The sequence below is a fragment of the Amia ocellicauda genome, chromosome 22 (genome assembly GCF_036373705.1).
Source record: "Amia ocellicauda isolate fAmiCal2 chromosome 22, fAmiCal2.hap1, whole genome shotgun sequence".
NCBI lineage: Eukaryota > Metazoa > Chordata > Actinopteri > Amiiformes > Amiidae > Amia > Amia ocellicauda.
The window spans coordinates 9621864-9642909 of NC_089871.1; the positions used below are offsets into that span (position 1 = coordinate 9621864).

Consider the following 21046-nt stretch of genomic DNA (forward strand, 5'->3'; position numbering starts at 1 on the left):
TTTCTTTTATTCTTCACAGCCTTTCTTCTGTTCTTATAGATCTGTGCTTGTTGGAACACACTGTCTGTTCACATTGTACATCAGCTAGCAACCAAATAACTTCACCTGTAGCCTGTTGTTTTGCCTTCTTAGATTAATAAGGAAATATAATATATTTCCCCTTCACAAGTAAGCAGACCTAGAACAACAGGTCATACATGAGGGTGAATTGAACAATGCATGGTTTTATCTGTCACCATAAAACTGCTTCATCTCCACACACACTGTAGAGACGGGCCGGCTGGCTGGACAGTGGCTCTGAGAGGATTTCCCCAGTGAATCCCAGATTTCTTCACTCTCTCTCTCTCTCTCTCTCTCTCTCTCTCTCTCTCTCACACACACACACACTCACACACACACAGAATATCTTGTCCAGCTTGGCTGCAATAACAAGCTCTCTCCCATCAGCCTCCTCTTCCAGGTATCCCTCAGGTGTTGTTCACCTGCACAGAGAAACAGAAAACAGGGTTTAACATCCTGCCCAGACCCCTGTCCTGGATGTAGACACACTGGTGAAATCAAAAGCACATTTTTTATCTTTTTCCACAGGGACAAAGCACATTAATCAACATTTAATAAACGTAAATGTGCCAAATGGCTAATTTTCATCTGTTGAAACCATTGCCAGTGTTTAAAAAGGCAGGTACCTGTAATAAAGTATACTATAACTATAGCATTACAATTCAGTATAAGAGAAATTAAAACGGGGGACATTCAGATTGAGGTGGATAGGCACAAGTGCATCCTAATGCTCCTACAGAGGGGATCTCTAGTCCACGAGGGCCCAAATGCATCTGCTTCTCATTCCACCACAGGTCCTGATGACTTTATTGAATCAGTATGAGGATAAGAAGTCAAATCACCCTATGTGTTCCTGTGTCTTAATCAGTTGCTAATTGAGAGGTGCCTAGCAAACCTGCAGGAAACCCCACCTCGGGACTAGAACCGCCCACTGTCCTGGAGTTTGTGTATTACTGCAGTTCCTAAATCATCTCCAACGCTTATTACTGTTGCAGTTAGAGCTGGGGTTCAAATAAAACTTTGCCAGGCACTAATTAGACTTGTGACCTGTTGCATAAAACAACCCAATTTCAGTTTTCCTTGAATCTTCCCTTTTGAGTGTTCATTGAGTTAAATTGAGTCCATTACGTACTTAAGTTATTCAGTACTTCAGGGGTTTTATATTACTGGTCACTGATGCTTTTAGTAGGGCAGAGACTTTGTGTTCTGCCCAATGCAGACTAGCCATTCAGTGTGACGCCTGGAATGCACCAGAGGTGGCTGGCGAGACATTACGATTGGATCTGGGCCTAGACTGGGATTTCCTCCACTCAGACTATCAGAGATCCCCTTGTGTTCTCAGTAGGAACAGTGGGGGATTACCCACAGAGCAGCTGGGCCAGATAACTGCACGGTCCTTGTAGCGCAGCTGACACTGTGGGATACGGGGGCTATAACAGGCTAGGCTGCTGAGAAGGGCTAGCCCCTTCTTCCCCCTGGCTCCCACACACCTACACAGCCAATATAGTAATGGGTTAATATCCTAGCTGAAAAAAGCAGTGAAATATAGTGAAGGTTTTGATTAATGCCCCCCCAGCTGTTGTTTCCCTGCTGGCTCAGGTCTGTTGTTATATTTCTACTCACACATTGGCCAATCTTTTGATGTGTGCAGGGAGGGGGCAGCAACAACAGCCCCGCTTTGATCTGGCACTTTTTATTAGCTTCCGGTGAAGGGGGGGTGATGGAATTATGATTGAAGCACATTACTGAGCCAGCCTGCCCAATGTGTGAATCAGTTCCCCCCCCCCCCCCGTCTCTCTCTTCACAAACATATAAAAATAGCCACACTACTGTTTTTCTTTCCTCTTCTTGTGAACTGCCTGGGGATTTTTTTTGTATTATTTTTTTTGTAAATAGACACAGATTGAAATGACTCCCAGCTTCTGGTCGCCATTTGCTTCATTGCCAAACACCGCTGCTGTTCCCGGCACACTGCAATGCACTGTGGGGTGACTTTACCCTCAATTGATTCTCTAAGCTGCCCTGACAGGAAGGGGGCTGATGGGAGCTGAATGGAAGCTTCAGCTGCCGATGGGGATCCGACCAACCTGATACTTATCAATCACACCATCGCACAATACCATGTTTAATCAGCAAGGCAGGGGATGTGTAGTAATTATGACACTGAAGGTGCTTTTTTTAGTCCAGATACTAAATCTGACCTGATGCTTTGCCCAATATAGCCAGAAGATGGTGCTGTTGTACCATGCTTATAAAACAAATATTTTATACTTATTTTATTATCATTCTGGGACCTGCAGTTCCCGCTCAGCCTGAGGCCAGCTCTTTTGAGAAGTAACGTGACTGCTAGTCTGAGGAGAGAGTGTGATTAATATCTGCCCTGGTGCGTCAGGCACAGCTCCGGTCAGCCAAACCACACAGCTGGCAAAGAGGACCCAACTGGGCCCATGGCCACGGCAACACAAACACACCCATCACTATGGACACCTCACACATTGAGTAGGCCCTGAGGGCGTTGCATTGCTATTATTATTATTATTAGGCTTGCTGAGCCCTTAATTGAATTATTTTCCTAATTGGACTCCTGTTAAAGCTGCTCCCAGATACACCTCAGTTTCAGTGGATAAAGAGCCAAGAAATGTAGCCAACAGAACTCTGATTGGTCAGCCTGTCCTCAACCCGTTTCATAAATTCTTGCTCCACTATGGTGGCCTAAACAGCTCTGAATATGTGACTGATTAGTGATGTACAGACACGGGGAGGGGGGGGGGGTATTACACTGTATCAAATAATCCCTAAATAACTTCCACAGGGGCCCAAGGGCCTAAATCCCACTGAGATAGACCTCAAAGAGAGGAGATGTGACACTCAGCCCTTAGCACAGTGTGAACTTCACCACCTGCCTGACAGTTGGAAACAGTTCAATAAAATTCAGGATAAAAAAACAAAACAGAACTTGACATTGTTAAAAGAGCCCAACTACTGTAGATCTGCTACTGAGACCCTGAAAACACAGACGAGGGACTGAGCGGCCCAGCATGCTTCAGAGGGAGCAGCAGACCGCTGTCTCAAGACTGTGACACAGACTGAAATCACCTGAAGTCAACCTTGACAAACAGCTGAGATCGCACTGCTGTGGATGTGAGGGGCATATCAAAGTACTGTACACGACGATTATATTACAAGTGCTGCGTGTTATCTATTCCCTTCTGCCTTCCGCTGGAGAGCACACAGTTATGACTTCTGCTACAGGGAGGGGGTGTTGAAGAGCAACATTGGAAAGCACAGGAGAGAGGAGAGGATAAATGAAGTTTCTATGAGGGAAAACAAGAGGGAGGAAGAGGAAGAGTAGGAGAAAACAGGGATGAAATACAGAGAGACGGAGGGGAGGAGAAAGCCTCAGTGTGTGTAATAGATACATGGGGGAAAGATGGTGAGTGAAGGCAGAGGTGGGGAAAGAGCGCTGAGTGTGTGTCAGAGAGAGGAGGACGAGGAGACAGTGGGAGCTGTTCTGGCTCGGAGCCGAGAACACAACGTCCACACAAACAGGAAGAGCTGGCGGGAGGCAACACAGGGGAACAAGGCGGACAAACCCTGAATACAGAGCAGCAGTGCGGTATGAACCACCGACACACTCAGACACTGCACTCTGACATACAGGTACACCGACATACTGACACACTGCACCGATACACCGACACGCTGCGCCGACACACAGATACACTCGCACACTGCGCTCTGACGCACAGAAACACAGATCAGCCGACACACTGCACTCCAACACAGTGCCCGACTCGGAGACTGCACTCCGATGCACAAGTACACTCCCACACTGCACCCCGATCCAGATACACCGACGCCTGGTGCTGACACACACATACACTTTACACAGATACTCTGCTACAATTTTGAGACCCTCGGCACTGCACACAAATACGCACCATTACACACGGATACACTGCACTGGGACACAGCCTGCAATCTTTAACACTGAACTTTGATCCAGTCCCATTCGAACACAACATGCAGCATGAATCAGCTTGTTCTCCGAGGTCAGTGGGAAATAAAGGAAAGGCACAACTCATGGTTAGAGGCCCTTTCCATTGTACATTTGGTTCCTGCGCTGCTCTGCATTATGAAGCAACATTGTACATACAATGCAAACAAAAAGTGATGGAGAGGCAAACATGGTTTTACATGGCTTTATTATGGTCGCTCCACAACTTTACAGTGGTTTCCTATAGCTGTCATGCTTTTATTATGCTTTACGCCACTCTAACATGAATAAACCATGGGTTATGACAGTAAACACGTCATTGAAGTATGTGTCATGGTATAGTATGGTATGCCCCTGGTCCAGTGTGGTGAAGCACATTAAAGGCATGTTGAACCCATAGGAAACCACTGGAGTACAACCACAGCAAAACTATGTTCAAAGAGCACACCTAGGTGAGATTTACCAGGGTAAACTTGCACAAGGGACCTACTGCATTGGGAACAGTCAGTCCTGAAGTGCTTAAATCAAAATGCAAAAAGAAAAAATCCCAAAGCTGGCTGCTCAGTGTGGATCAGAACAGGAGGGCGAAGACTACCGAAACAAACTGAGTTATGATTGTAGTACAAGTTTTTGTATTCAGCCCCTATATTCTTTTAAGGCACATCTCCCCAGGTCCAGAGCCCTGCGGTGCTCAGCTCTCTGTGCTGGGCTGACACCCTCCCTTGACCAGACCACAGTGCGTGAAATAAGGGCTTTATAAGGAAGCCCACAGTCCGCAGCGCTCTCCCCGTGCCAGGCCCTGAGTGGGCAGGTGACTGTATTTATGGAAAATGATGGAGTGACCACAGAGGCTAGGCGCAAATTATACACTAAGTATAGGCCGACAGACTAATTTGGACAAGCTGGCGGTATTTATTGCAACAGAGTGAAGGGGCGAGAGAGAGATTGTGGCCAAGATGGATGGGGGTGCTACTTACAGCTGCGGCTCTCTGAAGGGCATCCTGGCACACCACTGCCCCCCCAAACACACAGTCTCCTCTCTTTATCACCCTCTTTCGTATCATCTGTCACCCTGCATAGGCCACCACTCCCTCCCTCCTCTCTATCCTTTTCCTCTGCCATTGGTAACCCCTTTCCCCCTCTCTTTTTATCCTCCCCTGCATTTTTTTTATGTTCCATCTCTCTCATCCTGCTTATTTTCGACCTTGTTGTCTGGAACAGGAATTCCATTTAATCTCCCTTCTCTTATCCCTTTCTCCCTTCTTAATACTTGAAAAGGAATTATTACTCAGTATATCCCTCTCCCTCTCCTACCCCCGTCCTTCCCTCCCACTCTCGCTCCCTCTCGCCAAAGGAAACTCTGACACTCTGTCTGTTTACAAACACGGGGGCTCGGGGCCGTCTTGTGATGTCAGTTTTGCCCTTTGTTTAAACTGCCTTACCAATGGAAGGCACTGTTTTTATATATATATATATATATATATATATATATATATATATTTTTTTTTTATTTTTTTCTTCTTTAAATAAACATATACAGTATCCCTGACTTTTCCTGGCATTCATCTTTTTCCCGTAACAGACATTAAATCACTGATTTGAAATGCTATTGCAAAAGCCCAGCGGCAAGCCCCATTAAAAATGTTCTTCTCAGTAACTCAGCTTGTAGTTTCCCTCTTTCGGTTATTTATTTATTTTCTTTCAAGGCTCCCAGTTAGGCATCAGTAATTGTAAATCAGCTGGGCTCACCTCCACAACTACTGTGCTAAATCCAGGAGGGATGTAGATAGCCAACACACTCACTCTCTCTCTCTCTCTCTCTCTCTCTTTCTCTCTCTCTCACACACACACACACACTTATCCTGTTCACTATCAAGTCATCCACTCCTTTTCACACTGGGAGGACTGACGCAGCTCTCATTGAAAACACTTTGGAGCTCACAGGCACCCAGTGGTTCACAGGGAGTGCTGTTGTGTGACAAGCCAAGGAAAAAACCTGGCCAACTCGAGCCCACCCAACCCTGACAGTGCTCAGCCAACTGCATGCCAACCTTCAGCGGGCTCTGACACAGCCCGGACTGGAACCAGCGCTGTCTGGACGGTAGGGCCCAACCTGCGCTCCCAGTGCAGGCTTGTACTGGTTGAGCCACCTTGGAGCTCCATCAAGCCTGTTAAATCAGGAACCAAAATGGCCACTTCCTCAGCTGCATGACTAATACGATCGCAGTGGTGAATGAAAGCCGCAGACTGAGCAGTGCAAACACCTGGGAGAATGGATTCCACCTGCCCCTTCCATTAAAGACTTGCTAAATCATTAACGAGGGGCGCTGCATTGAGTAGAGATGGACACTTTACACATGGTCCCACCTACTGTTTAAACAGTGGTTAATAAGCTGTGAGTATTTCACTGCTTTCCATTAGTTTCTGATTTAGCAGAGACCAGATCTTCTATCGTTCTGCCCCCTGAGTCCTCCACACACTCACTGGCTCCCAGTATAACCCAGGTCTGCCACAGTGAGATCTTGTGGTTTTCATTGACAAACTGGGGACCAAGGGCCCCTGAGGAAGCCCAGAGCCAGTCCTGGCAGTCCCAAGAAAAGCTGGGACACCAGTATGGAGCAGTATCATTATTGATGTACAACCACAATACAGCACAGTACAGACCTCTATCAGTACTGAAGCACAAGCACAATACACAAGTACAATACTGCATTACAATTACAGCGGAAAGTACAACAGATCCCTATGATTACTGAACTACAACTAGGACAATCACTAGGGAAATACAGCACACCTCACCTACAACTACAATACAGCACAGTACAGACCACTGTCACTACTGAAAGACACTGGGTGGACCCATGTTGAGAGTGATTGTTTGACAAAGGGGTTCCCCAGCCAAGGAGATTTGGGCTGCAACTAAAAAGATATACATACAGGTAGGTTGGCATATATATAGACAGATCAATTTACAAACACAGTCAGATATATCGCAGTGGATCAAGGGACAGACAGACAGAAGAATCCCTATACAGAGACAGAAGTGAAGGTGTGTCCCCATGCCTTGATTATACACACGAGAAGTGGCTCACCGTGTTGCTTCTTGTTCAATGTGACGGCGAGGGTTGAGCAGCCGTGGATCTCCGGCCCTGATCCTGGAAAACCCTCTGTGAAGGGACCGGGGCTCAGCTCAGACCATCTCTGCCCCCATACCAAAATCGAAAAAGGAAAAAAACAAAAGCAGATGCCTGGTCACTCGATCCCGGAGAGATCTGGGGAGTAGGAGGGACACCAAATAATGCTCCTACCATCATCGGAGTATCTCTCCAAGCTCAACAAGAGGACTTACAGAGCCAATATGCAGAGTCTGAAAATACAAGGACCCCAGCATAAGTATAGTCTGCCTCCAACAAGGCAAAAGAAAAGCCAGTAAAGAAGACACTCCATCTATACTATTAACATGAATCCAACTCACCTCCACCCTCCCTAATAGATGGTATTGTACAGAACAAAAAAAAAACTAACAAGAAAACATTTTAAGGAAAGACTAGACAGTACAAAGACTAGATCCTACATTACCCTGGCCTACATGTTGGTACTGCACTACACATGGATGTCAGGCTAGGATAGACTGTATGGTTTAGACTTACTCCTCTTTAGTTGGTACACAATTATATATAAAACGATACGTAAGAATGGCAGTACATTACAATGGAAAATGCTCCACTAGTGCAACAAGCACAGTACTACTGCTACTGCTACTACTATTAATAATAATAGCAATATACTTACCCTGTCATTTCTGATGGTTCCCAATGCAGCTGAAGTCTTTCCAAACAATGAGTGCATCAAGTTCTCTCTTCGTTCTGGGGTCATGCCCCCCTCTCTCTCACTCCATGCGTCTCTCTGCCTCACAACCTTTCCTCTCCTCTCCACTCCCAGCTGATTTGTTTATAGACATGACAGCTCCTACTATACCTCTGCACGCAACCCTCACCCACAGATTCCCAATAACCTTCGCTTCTCCATCATGCAGGGACCCTCGTTCCCCTGACCCCCTGGCCCACCTCCCTCTTTCTCTCTCCATCCTCTTCCTCTCTGTCAGCACTTTATCCCTCTCTCTCTGCACACGGGACAGTCCGTCAGCACTTCGAAACCCGGGCAGACACCCCTACAGCAAAATCCAAGAGCACACGCCGAAAGGGGAAGCACTGCCCTACAGCCGGCCCCTCTCCCTGTTAGCTGTGGGGTGAAGAAATAATGCAGAATATCTTTTAAAATACAAATAAACACCGTAAATCCTCCGGGCCCGTCTGTCCCACTATGCCCGACGAGAGGAGCCGAGATGATGGATCCTGCAATAGAGACGAAAGCCATGACAGGAATTAATTCAGGAGATGTGTGCCGAGGCGGGAGACTTTCTGTGCATCTCCGCATGGCTCCCTGTATATTTATAGACTGACTGAGGTTACTCCCATGTGTAGTAGCTCCCCCCCTCCCTCCCTCTCTCCAGCTAGCAGGCCAGGCCAATAAGATCTGGACTCTAATAAAGAAAACAGGCGTCCAGACTCTCGCTCCGGCGCAGGCAGGTTGCACAACTCTGTCTGTTATTGTGCAATAAAGTTTTTATAACAAAACAGAGAGAGAGAGAGGGGAGAATTCCAGAGTCTGGGAGTCACTGCTCTGATTTTAAACTGTGCAGGAAATTTCTCGAGCTTGTTTTTTTTTTTTTTTTTTCTTCTTCTCCTTATCAAAACCATGTGTGTCCCTCTGTGCCAAAGAGACGCTATAGGAGAGAGGGAGAGGGAGCACGGACCTCAACACCAGCCTCACTCTCTGGCTTCCTGAACGGGGATCCTACACAGTCAAAGGTCCCCACTCTCTGGAAGCCGAGCAGCTTCCCTCTGTCACTGCCTGGGGGGGTTTAGACGTGTAAAGTTCACTGCCCTCTACACTGCAGCCCAGCCCTGACACTGAGATACTGAACACACTGTGACACTGAGCTACTGAACACACTGCAGCCCAGCCCTGACACTGAGATACTGAACACACTGTGACACTGAGCTACTGAACACACTGCAGCCCAGCCCTGACACTGAGCTACTGAACACACTGTGACACTGAGCTACTGAACACACTGCAGCCCAGCCCTGACACTGAGCTACTGAACACACTGCAGCCCAGCCCTGACACTGAGCTACTGAACACACTGCAGCCCAGCACTGACACTGAGCTACTGAACACACTGCAGCCCAGCCCTGACACTGAGATACTGAACACACTGTGACACTGAGCTACTGAACACACTGCAGCCCAGCCCTGACACTGAGATACTGAACACACTGTGACACTGAGCTACTGAACACACTGCAGCCCAGCCCTGACACTGAGCTACTGAACACACTGTGACACTGAGCTACTGAACACACTGCAGCCCAGCCCTGACACTGAGCTACTGAACACACTGCAGCCCAGCCCTGACACTGAGCTACTGAACACACTGCAGCCCAGCACTGACACTGAGCTACTGAACACACTGCAGCCCAGCACTGACACTGAGCTACTGAACACACTGCAGCCCAGCCCTGACACTGAGCTACTGAACACACTGTGACACTGAGCTACTGAACACACTGCAGCCCAGCCCTGACACTGAGCTACTGAACACACTGCAGCCCAGCCCTGACACTGAGCTACTGAACACACTGCAGCCCAGCACTGACACTGAGCTACTGAACACACTGCAGCCCAGCACTGACACTGAGCTACTGAACACACTGCAGCCCAGCACTGACACTGAGCTACTGAACACACTGTGACACTGAGCTACTGAACACACTGCAGCCCAGCACTGACACTGAGCTACTGAACACACTGTGACACTGAGCTACTGAACACACTGCAGCCCAGCCCTGACACTGAGCTACTGAACACACTGCAGCCCAGCCCTCACACTGAGCTACTGAACACACTGCAGCCCAGCTCTGACACTGAGCTACTGAACACACTGTGACACTGAGCTACTGAACACACTGCAGCCCAGCCCTGACACTGAGCTACTGAACACACTGTGACACTGAGCTACTGAACACACTGCAGCCCAGCCCTGACACTGAGCTACTGAACACACTGCAGCCCAGCCCTGACACTGAGCTACTGAACACACTGCAGCCCAGCCCTGACACTGAGCTACTGAACACACTGCAGCCCAGCACTGACACTGAGCTACTGAACACACTGCAGCCCAGCACTGACACTGAGCTACTGAACACACTGCAGCCCAGCCCTGACACTGAGCTACTGAACACACTGTGACACTGAGCTACTGAACACACTGCAGCCCAGCACTGACACTGAGCTACTGAACACACTGTGACACTGAGCTACTGAACACACTGCAGCCCAGCTCTGACACTGAGCTACTGAACACACTGCAGCCCAGCCCTGACACTGAGCTACTGAACACACTGTGACACTGAGCTACTGAACACACTGCAGCCCAGCCCTGACACTGAGCTACTGAACACACTGCAGCCCAGCACTGACACTGAGCTACTGAACACACTGCAGCCCAGCACTGACACTGAGCTACTGAACACACTGTGACACTGAGCTACTGAACACACTGCAGCCCAGCACTGACACTGAGCTACTGAACACACTGCAGCCCAGCACTGACACTGAGCTACTGAACACACTGCAGCCAAGCCCTGACACTGAGCTACTGAACACACTGCAGCCCAGCACTGACACTGAGCTACTGAACACACTGCAGCCCAGCACTGACACTGAGCTACTGAACACACTGTGACACTGAGCTACTGAACACACTGCAGCCCAGCACTGACACTGAGCTACTGAACACACTGCAGCCCAGCACTGACACTGAGCTACTGAACACACTGCAGCCCAGCCCTGACACTGAGCTACTGAACACACTGCAGCCCAGCCCTGACACTGAGCTACTGAACACACTGCAGCCCAGCACTGACACTGAGCTACTGAACACACTGTGACACTGAGCTACTGAACACACTGCAGCCCAGCACTGACACTGAGCTACTGAACACACTGTGACACTGAGCTACTGAACACACTGCAGCCCAGCACTGACACTGAGCTACTGAACACACTGCAGCCCAGCACTGACACTGAGCTACTGAACACACTGCAGCCCAGCCCTGACACTGAGATACTGAACACACTGCAGCCCAGCCCTGACACTGAGATACTGAACACACTGCAGCCCAGCCCTGACACTGAGCTACTGAACACACTGCAGCCCAGCCCTGACACTGAGCTACTGAACACACTGCAGCCCAGCCCTGACACTGAGCTACTGAACACACTGCAGCCCAGCACTGACACTGAGCTACTGAACACACTGCAGCCCAGCACTGACACTGAGCTACTGAACACACTGTGACACTGAGCTACTGAACACACTGCAGCCCAGCACTGACACTGAGCTACTGAACACACTGTGACACTGAGGTACTGAACACACTGCAGCCCAGCCCTGACACTGAGCTACTGAACACACTGTGACACTGAGCTACTGAACACACTGCAGCCCAGCCCTGACACTGAGCTACTGAACACACTGCAGCCCAGCCCTCACACTGAGCTACTGAACACACTGCAGCCCAGCTCTGACACTGAGCTACTGAACACACTGTGACACTGAGCTACTGAACACACTGCAGCCCAGCCCTGACACTGAGCTACTGAACACACTGCAGCCCAGCCCTGACACTGAGATACTGAACACACTGCAGCCCAGCCCTGACACTGAGCTACTGAACACACTGCAGCCCAGCCCTGACACTGAGCTACTGAACACACTGCAGCCCAGCACTGACACTGAGCTACTGAACACACTGCAGCCCAGCACTGACACTGAGCTACTGAACACACTGTGACACTGAGCTACTGAACACACTGCAGCCCAGCACTGACACTGAGCTACTGAACACACTGTGACACTGAGGTACTGAACACACTGCAGCCCAGCCCTGACACTGAGCTACTGAACACACTGTGACACTGAGCTACTGAACACACTGCAGCCCAGCCCTGACACTGAGCTACTGAACACACTGCAGCCCAGCCCTCACACTGAGCTACTGAACACACTGCAGCCCAGCTCTGACACTGAGCTACTGAACACACTGTGACACTGAGCTACTGAACACACTGCAGCCCAGCCCTGACACTGAGCTACTGAACACACTGTGACACTGAGCTACTGAACACACTGCAGCCCAGCCCTGACACTGAGCTACTGAACACACTGTGACACTGAGCTACTGAACACACTGCAGCCCAGCCCTGACACTGAGCTACTGAACACACTGTGACACTGAGCTACTGACCACACTGCAGCCCAGCCCTGACACTGAGCTACTGAACACACTGTGACACTGAGCTACTGAACACACTGTGACACTGAGCTACTGACCACACTGCAGCCCAGCACTGACACTGAGCTACTGAACACACTGTGACACTGAGCTACTGAACACACTGCAGCCCAGCACTGACACTGAGCTACTGAACACACTGTGACACTGAGCTACTGAACACACTGCAGCCCAGCCCTGACACTGAGCTACTGAACACACTGCAGCCCAGCCCTCACACTGAGCTACTGAACACACTGCAGCCCAGCTCTGACACTGAGCTACTGAACACACTGTGACACTGAGCTACTGAACACACTGCAGCCCAGCCCTGACACTGAGCTACTGAACACACTGTGACACTGAGCTACTGAACACACTGCAGCCCAGCCCTGACACTGAGCTACTGAACACACTGCAGCCCAGCCCTGACACTGAGCTACTGAACACACTGCAGCCCAGCCCTGACACTGAGCTACTGAACACACTGCAGCCCAGCACTGACACTGAGCTACTGAACACACTGCAGCCCAGCACTGACACTGAGCTACTGAACACACTGCAGCCCAGCCCTGACACTGAGCTACTGAACACACTGTGACACTGAGCTACTGAACACACTGCAGCCCAGCACTGACACTGAGCTACTGAACACACTGTGACACTGAGCTACTGAACACACTGCAGCCCAGCTCTGACACTGAGCTACTGAACACACTGCAGCCCAGCCCTGACACTGAGCTACTGAACACACTGTGACACTGAGCTACTGAACACACTGCAGCCCAGCCCTGACACTGAGCTACTGAACACACTGCAGCCCAGCCCTCACACTGAGCTACTGAACACACTGCAGCCCAGCTCTGACACTGAGCTACTGAACACACTGTGACACTGAGCTACTGAACACACTGCAGCCCAGCCCTGACACTGAGCTACTGAACACACTGCAGCCCAGCCCTGACACTGAGATACTGAACACACTGCAGCCCAGCCCTGACACTGAGCTACTGAACACACTGCAGCCCAGCCCTGACACTGAGCTACTGAACACACTGCAGCCCAGCACTGACACTGAGCTACTGAACACACTGCAGCCCAGCACTGACACTGAGCTACTGAACACACTGTGACACTGAGCTACTGAACACACTGCAGCCCAGCACTGACACTGAGCTACTGAACACACTGTGACACTGAGGTACTGAACACACTGCAGCCCAGCCCTGACACTGAGCTACTGAACACACTGTGACACTGAGCTACTGAACACACTGCAGCCCAGCCCTGACACTGAGCTACTGAACACACTGCAGCCCAGCCCTCACACTGAGCTACTGAACACACTGCAGCCCAGCTCTGACACTGAGCTACTGAACACACTGTGACACTGAGCTACTGAACACACTGCAGCCCAGCCCTGACACTGAGCTACTGAACACACTGTGACACTGAGCTACTGAACACACTGCAGCCCAGCCCTGACACTGAGCTACTGAACACACTGTGACACTGAGCTACTGAACACACTGCAGCCCAGCCCTGACACTGAGCTACTGAACACACTGTGACACTGAGCTACTGACCACACTGCAGCCCAGCCCTGACACTGAGCTACTGAACACACTGTGACACTGAGCTACTGAACACACTGTGACACTGAGCTACTGACCACACTGCAGCCCAGCACTGACACTGAGCTACTGAACACACTGTGACACTGAGCTACTGAACACACTGCAGCCCAGCACTGACACTGAGCTACTGAACACACTGTGACACTGAGCTACTGAACACACTGCAGCCCAGCCCTGACACTGAGCTACTGAACACACTGCAGCCCAGCCCTCACACTGAGCTACTGAACACACTGCAGCCCAGCTCTGACACTGAGCTACTGAACACACTGTGACACTGAGCTACTGAACACACTGCAGCCCAGCCCTGACACTGAGCTACTGAACACACTGTGACACTGAGCTACTGAACACACTGCAGCCCAGCCCTGACACTGAGCTACTGAACACACTGCAGCCCAGCCCTGACACTGAGCTACTGAACACACTGCAGCCCAGCCCTGACACTGAGCTACTGAACACACTGCAGCCCAGCACTGACACTGAGCTACTGAACACACTGCAGCCCAGCACTGACACTGAGCTACTGAACACACTGCAGCCCAGCCCTGACACTGAGCTACTGAACACACTGTGACACTGAGCTACTGAACACACTGCAGCCCAGCACTGACACTGAGCTACTGAACACACTGTGACACTGAGCTACTGAACACACTGCAGCCCAGCTCTGACACTGAGCTACTGAACACACTGCAGCCCAGCCCTGACACTGAGCTACTGAACACACTGTGACACTGAGCTACTGAACACACTGCAGCCCAGCCCTGACACTGAGCTACTGAACACACTGCAGCCCAGCACTGACACTGAGCTACTGAACACACTGCAGCCCAGCACTGACACTGAGCTACTGAACACACTGTGACACTGAGCTACTGAACACACTGCAGCCCAGCACTGACACTGAGCTACTGAACACACTGCAGCCCAGCACTGACACTGAGCTACTGAACACACTGCAGCCAAGCCCTGACACTGAGCTACTGAACACACTGCAGCCCAGCACTGACACTGAGCTACTGAACACACTGCAGCCCAGCACTGACACTGAGCTACTGAACACACTGTGACACTGAGCTACTGAACACACTGCAGCCCAGCACTGACACTGAGCTACTGAACACACTGCAGCCCAGCACTGACACTGAGCTACTGAACACACTGCAGCCCAGCCCTGACACTGAGCTACTGAACACACTGCAGCCCAGCCCTGACACTGAGCTACTGAACACACTGCAGCCCAGCACTGACACTGAGCTACTGAACACACTGTGACACTGAGCTACTGAACACACTGCAGCCCAGCACTGACACTGAGCTACTGAACACACTGTGACACTGAGCTACTGAACACACTGCAGCCCAGCACTGACACTGAGCTACTGAACACACTGCAGCCCAGCACTGACACTGAGCTACTGAACACACTGCAGCCCAGCCCTGACACTGAGATACTGAACACACTGCAGCCCAGCCCTGACACTGAGATACTGAACACACTGCAGCCCAGCCCTGACACTGAGCTACTGAACACACTGCAGCCCAGCCCTGACACTGAGCTACTGAACACACTGCAGCCCAGCCCTGACACTGAGCTACTGAACACACTGCAGCCCAGCACTGACACTGAGCTACTGAACACACTGCAGCCCAGCACTGACACTGAGCTACTGAACACACTGTGACACTGAGCTACTGAACACACTGCAGCCCAGCACTGACACTGAGCTACTGAACACACTGTGACACTGAGGTACTGAACACACTGCAGCCCAGCCCTGACACTGAGCTACTGAACACACTGTGACACTGAGCTACTGAACACACTGCAGCCCAGCCCTGACACTGAGCTACTGAACACACTGCAGCCCAGCCCTCACACTGAGCTACTGAACACACTGCAGCCCAGCTCTGACACTGAGCTACTGAACACACTGTGACACTGAGCTACTGAACACACTGCAGCCCAGCCCTGACACTGAGCTACTGAACACACTGCAGCCCAGCCCTGACACTGAGATACTGAACACACTGCAGCCCAGCCCTGACACTGAGCTACTGAACACACTGCAGCCCAGCCCTGACACTGAGCTACTGAACACACTGCAGCCCAGCACTGACACTGAGCTACTGAACACACTGCAGCCCAGCACTGACACTGAGCTACTGAACACACTGTGACACTGAGCTACTGAACACACTGCAGCCCAGCACTGACACTGAGCTACTGAACACACTGTGACACTGAGGTACTGAACACACTGCAGCCCAGCCCTGACACTGAGCTACTGAACACACTGTGACACTGAGCTACTGAACACACTGCAGCCCAGCCCTGACACTGAGCTACTGAACACACTGCAGCCCAGCCCTCACACTGAGCTACTGAACACACTGCAGCCCAGCTCTGACACTGAGCTACTGAACACACTGTGACACTGAGCTACTGAACACACTGCAGCCCAGCCCTGACACTGAGCTACTGAACACACTGTGACACTGAGCTACTGAACACACTGCAGCCCAGCCCTGACACTGAGCTACTGAACACACTGTGACACTGAGCTACTGAACACACTGCAGCCCAGCACTGACACTGAGCTACTGAACACACTGCAGCCCAGCACTGACACTGAGCTACTGAACACACTGTGACACTGAGCTACTGAACACACTGCAGCCCAGCACTGACACTGAGCTACTGAACACACTGCAGCCCAGCCCTGACACTGAGCTACTGAACACACTGCAGCCCAGCCCTGACACTGAGCTACTGAACACACTGCAGCCCAGCCCTGACACTGAGCTACTGAACACACTGCAGCCCAGCACTGAGACACTGAGCTACTGAACACACTGTGACACTGAGCTACTGAACACACTGCAGCCCAGCACTGACACTGAGCTACTGAACACACTGTGACACTGAGCTACTGAACACACTGCAGCCCAGCTCTGACACTGAGCTACTGAACACACTGCAGCCCAGCCCTGACACTGAGCTACTGAACACACTGTGACACTGAGCTACTGAACACACTGCAGCCCAGCCCTGACACTGAGCTACTGAACACACTGCAGCCCAGCACTGACACTGAGCTACTGAACACACTGCAGCCCAGCTCTGACACTGAGCTACTGAACACACTGCAGCCCAGCTCTGACACTGAGCTACTGAACACACTGCAGCCCAGCACTGACACTGAGCTACTGAACACACTGCAGCCCAGCACTGACACTGAGCTACTGAACACACTGCAGCCCAGCCCTGACACTGAGCTACTGAACACACTGTGACACTGAGCTACTGAACACACTGCAGCCCAGCACTGACACTGAGCTACTGAACACACTGCAGCCCAGCACTGACACTGAGCTACTGAACACACTGCAGCCCAGCACTGACACTGAGCTACTGAACACACTGCAGCCCAGCCCTGACACTGAGCTACTGAACACACTGCAGCCCAGCCCTGACACTGAGCTACTGAACACACTGCAGCCCAGCCCGGACACTGAGCTACTGAACACACTGCAGCCCAGCACTGACAGTGAGCTACTGAACACACTGCAGCCCAGCACTGACACTGAGCTACTGAACACACTGCAGCCCAGCCCTGACACTGAGCTACTGAACACACTGCAGCCCAGCTCTAACACTGAGCTACTGAACACACTGCAGCCCAGCACTGACACTGAGCTACTGAACACACTGCAGCCCAGCACTGACACTGAGCTACTGAACACACTGCAACCCAGCTCTGACACTGAGCTACTGAACACACTGCAGCCCAGCCCGGACACTGAGCTACTGAACACACTGCAGCCCAGCCCTGACACTGAGCTACTGAACACACTGCAGCCCAGCCCTGACACTGAGCTACTGAACACACTGCAGCCCAGCACTGACACTGAGCTACTGAACACACTGCAGCCCAGCACTGACACTGAGCTACTGAACACACTGTGACACTGAGCTACTGAACACACTGCAGCCCAGCACTGACACTGAGCTACTGAACACACTGTGACACTGAGGTACTGAACACACTGCAGCCCAGCCCTGACACTGAGCTACTGAACACACTGTGACACTGAGCTACTGAACACACTGCAGCCCAGCCCTGACACTGAGCTACTGAACACACTGCAGCCCAGCCCTCACACTGAGCTACTGAACACACTGCAGCCCAGCTCTGACACTGAGCTACTGAACACACTGTGACACTGAGCTACTGAACACACTGCAGCCCAGCCCTGACACTGAGCTACTGAACACACTGCAGCCCAGCCCTGACACTGAGATACTGAACACACTGCAGCCCAGCCCTGACACTGAGCTACTGAACACACTGCAGCCCAGCACTGACACTGAGCTACTGAACACACTGTGACACTGAGCTACTGAACACACTGCAGCCCAGCACTGACACTGAGCTACTGAACACACTGCAGCCCAGCCCTGACACTGAGCTACTGAACACACTGCAGCCCAGCCCTCACACTGAGCTACTGAACACACTGCAGCCCAGCCCTGACACTGAGCTACTGAACACACTGCAGCCCAGCACTGACACTGAGCTACTGAACACACTGCAGCCCAGCCCTGACACTGAGCTACTGAACACACTGTGACACTGAGCTACTGAACACACTGCAGCCCAGCACTGACACTGAGCTACTGAACACACTGCAGCCCAGCACTGACACTGAGCTACTGAACACACTGCAGCCCAGCCCTGACACTGAGCTACTGAACACACTGCAGCCCAGCCCTGACACTGAGCTACTGAACACACTGCAGCCCAGCCCGGACACTGAGCTACTGAACACACTGCAGCCCAGCACTGACAGTGAGCTACTGAACACACTGCAGCCCAGCACTGACACTGAGCTACTGAACACACTGCAGCCCAGCCCTGACACTGAGCTACTGAACACACTGCAGCCCAGCTCTAACACTGAGCTACTGAACACACTGCAGCCCAGCACTGACACTGAGCTACTGAACACACTGCAGCCCAGCACTGACACTGAGCTACTGAACACACTGCAACCCAGCTCTGACACTGAGCTACTGAACACACTGCAGCCCAGCCCGGACACTGAGCTACTGAACACACTGCAGCCCAGCCCTGACACTGAGCTACTGAACACACTGCAGCCCAGCACTGACACTGAGTGACAGGTCAGGGTGCTGGGCTGCACTCTTTCTCTAATGGTGCCCTGACTCAGTGCCCGGTCTGTGAGGTGGTGTGCAGTTGGCAACAGTTCACTCCATACCCCTCTGTGACTCACTGAGCGGCACCAGGATGTGACAGGATATTCTGGCCCTGTGTTTGCAGCAGCCCCCAAGCCATGTACCAGCCCGGATTCCCTTAACCACACAGGAAGTTCACCGCCTGCGAACAGGAATGCTTTCTAAGGTGCACGTTTTCCACACCACACCATTATAGTATTTTCCTTGCGTCTTCCATGCAGACTCTGGACATGGCACTCGCACTCAGACGCAGCGGACGCAGTGCAGAGGCCTCCAGCTCCCCAGCGCTATACAGGGGAGGAACGCAGGTCGGTTGATGAAGATTCTGCAGGTGTCTGTGTGCTAAAGTCTAAAGCTGTAAACGCTTTACCACGTTTCACATTATACTCCAACTGAATCGAGGGGAGAGGGGCAGTGGAGAGAGCAGGATGATGGTTGGATGAGAGATAGGGTGAGTATAATAGTGTAATAGAGAGAGAGAGGACAGTTAGAGAAAGAACGAGAAAGCAGAATTGGAAGAGAACAAGTGAGAGAGAGAAATAAAACAAAAAATGGGGTTGGAAGAGAGACAGAAAGAGGGGAAAGGATTTGGGGTTGGAAGGAAGACAGAAAGAGAGGGAGAGAGAGAGAACACGCAGGAATGTGGGATGTGTGACTCAGCGCTTCCTCTGTCAGGAAAATAAACAAGTTTGCCATAAAGACCACATCACAGCCACCCCAGTGCAGCCTGCTGGCAGGCCATCTCAGCGACAGACACAGACCAACGGACACACAGACAGACACCCTGGCAGGACAGACACCCACAAACACACCCATCCACACACACAGCCAGACAGATAAACAGAGACCCTGGCAGGGAGACTGACGGATCCGGCCTGCATGACTTCACTTTGCGCCGCCAGGTAATCCAGCTCTGTCTGGCACACGGACCGCCGCAGCGCCGGGGCCGTCTGGCCAGCACAGCGCAGAGCGATACACAGTATAGAAGTCAGTGCTGGAGATCTCGGGGTATTACAGTCAAAACAGGCCAGAACAGGAGCCAGGTCTCTATTGAATCGAGCGCTTTTCTCTGCTTCCCTCTATTATTAACATTTGAAGCTATCTACCTTGAGTCTGGAACAGCGTTTTCATTAACCTGGAGACAAAGCCCAATTCACTACAATGACCTGTTCAATCTCTTTCCATTGAGCCCCCCCAGTCCACTACACCAGAGAGAATCTGTCTCTCTTGTACAAATCTCAGTTTAATGACCTTTCTCATTCCCAATGGACTTCTAAAACATCTCCTCTATTAACCACATCCCAAATTAATCAACCCACCCACAAAAAGTCTACTTTTAATTTATGTAGTGTTTAATCACACTTCTTATGTGTAATTTGTCTTCAAACCATTTAAAGGCCAATTGTTTCTTTCAGCCTGCAGGTAAGGGAGTCACATCCTGCACATGAATGGACACTGAAAAAAACAGGCAGTTTTCTGTAGACAAATATGGAATCACCCGTCCTGGTTCCTGTAAAGATGAAGGCTTGAATTTGATACATGCACCCTACATATATACATTGATTTGATACCGATTTCCGTTTCGGTTTGGTGGTGTTTTTGTTTGGTTTCTTGGTAATAACGGTAAAATAGACAAAATATATTTAATTGTAATGTGTATCGTCTTCATTCTTTTCTAATAAACAAA

At 51.0% G+C, this 21046-nt stretch overlaps 1 long non-coding RNA gene across 2 annotated transcripts; it reads right to left on the bottom strand.

The window, feature by feature from the left end:
- Nucleotides 1–220: 220 nt before the first annotated feature.
- On the bottom strand, nucleotides 221–8467 carry LOC136718353 (uncharacterized). Of its 2 annotated transcripts, none has more exons than XR_010805278.1 (3): nucleotides 7850–8467; nucleotides 7150–7329; nucleotides 221–482 (listed from the first exon to the last, which is right to left on the bottom strand). It is a non-coding gene; the product is annotated as an uncharacterized LOC136718353 (long non-coding RNA). The 2 variants fall into 2 exon arrangements; XR_010805277.1 differs by having other exon boundaries at nucleotides 7150–7424.
- Between the last annotated feature and the right edge of the window lie 12579 nt (nucleotides 8468–21046).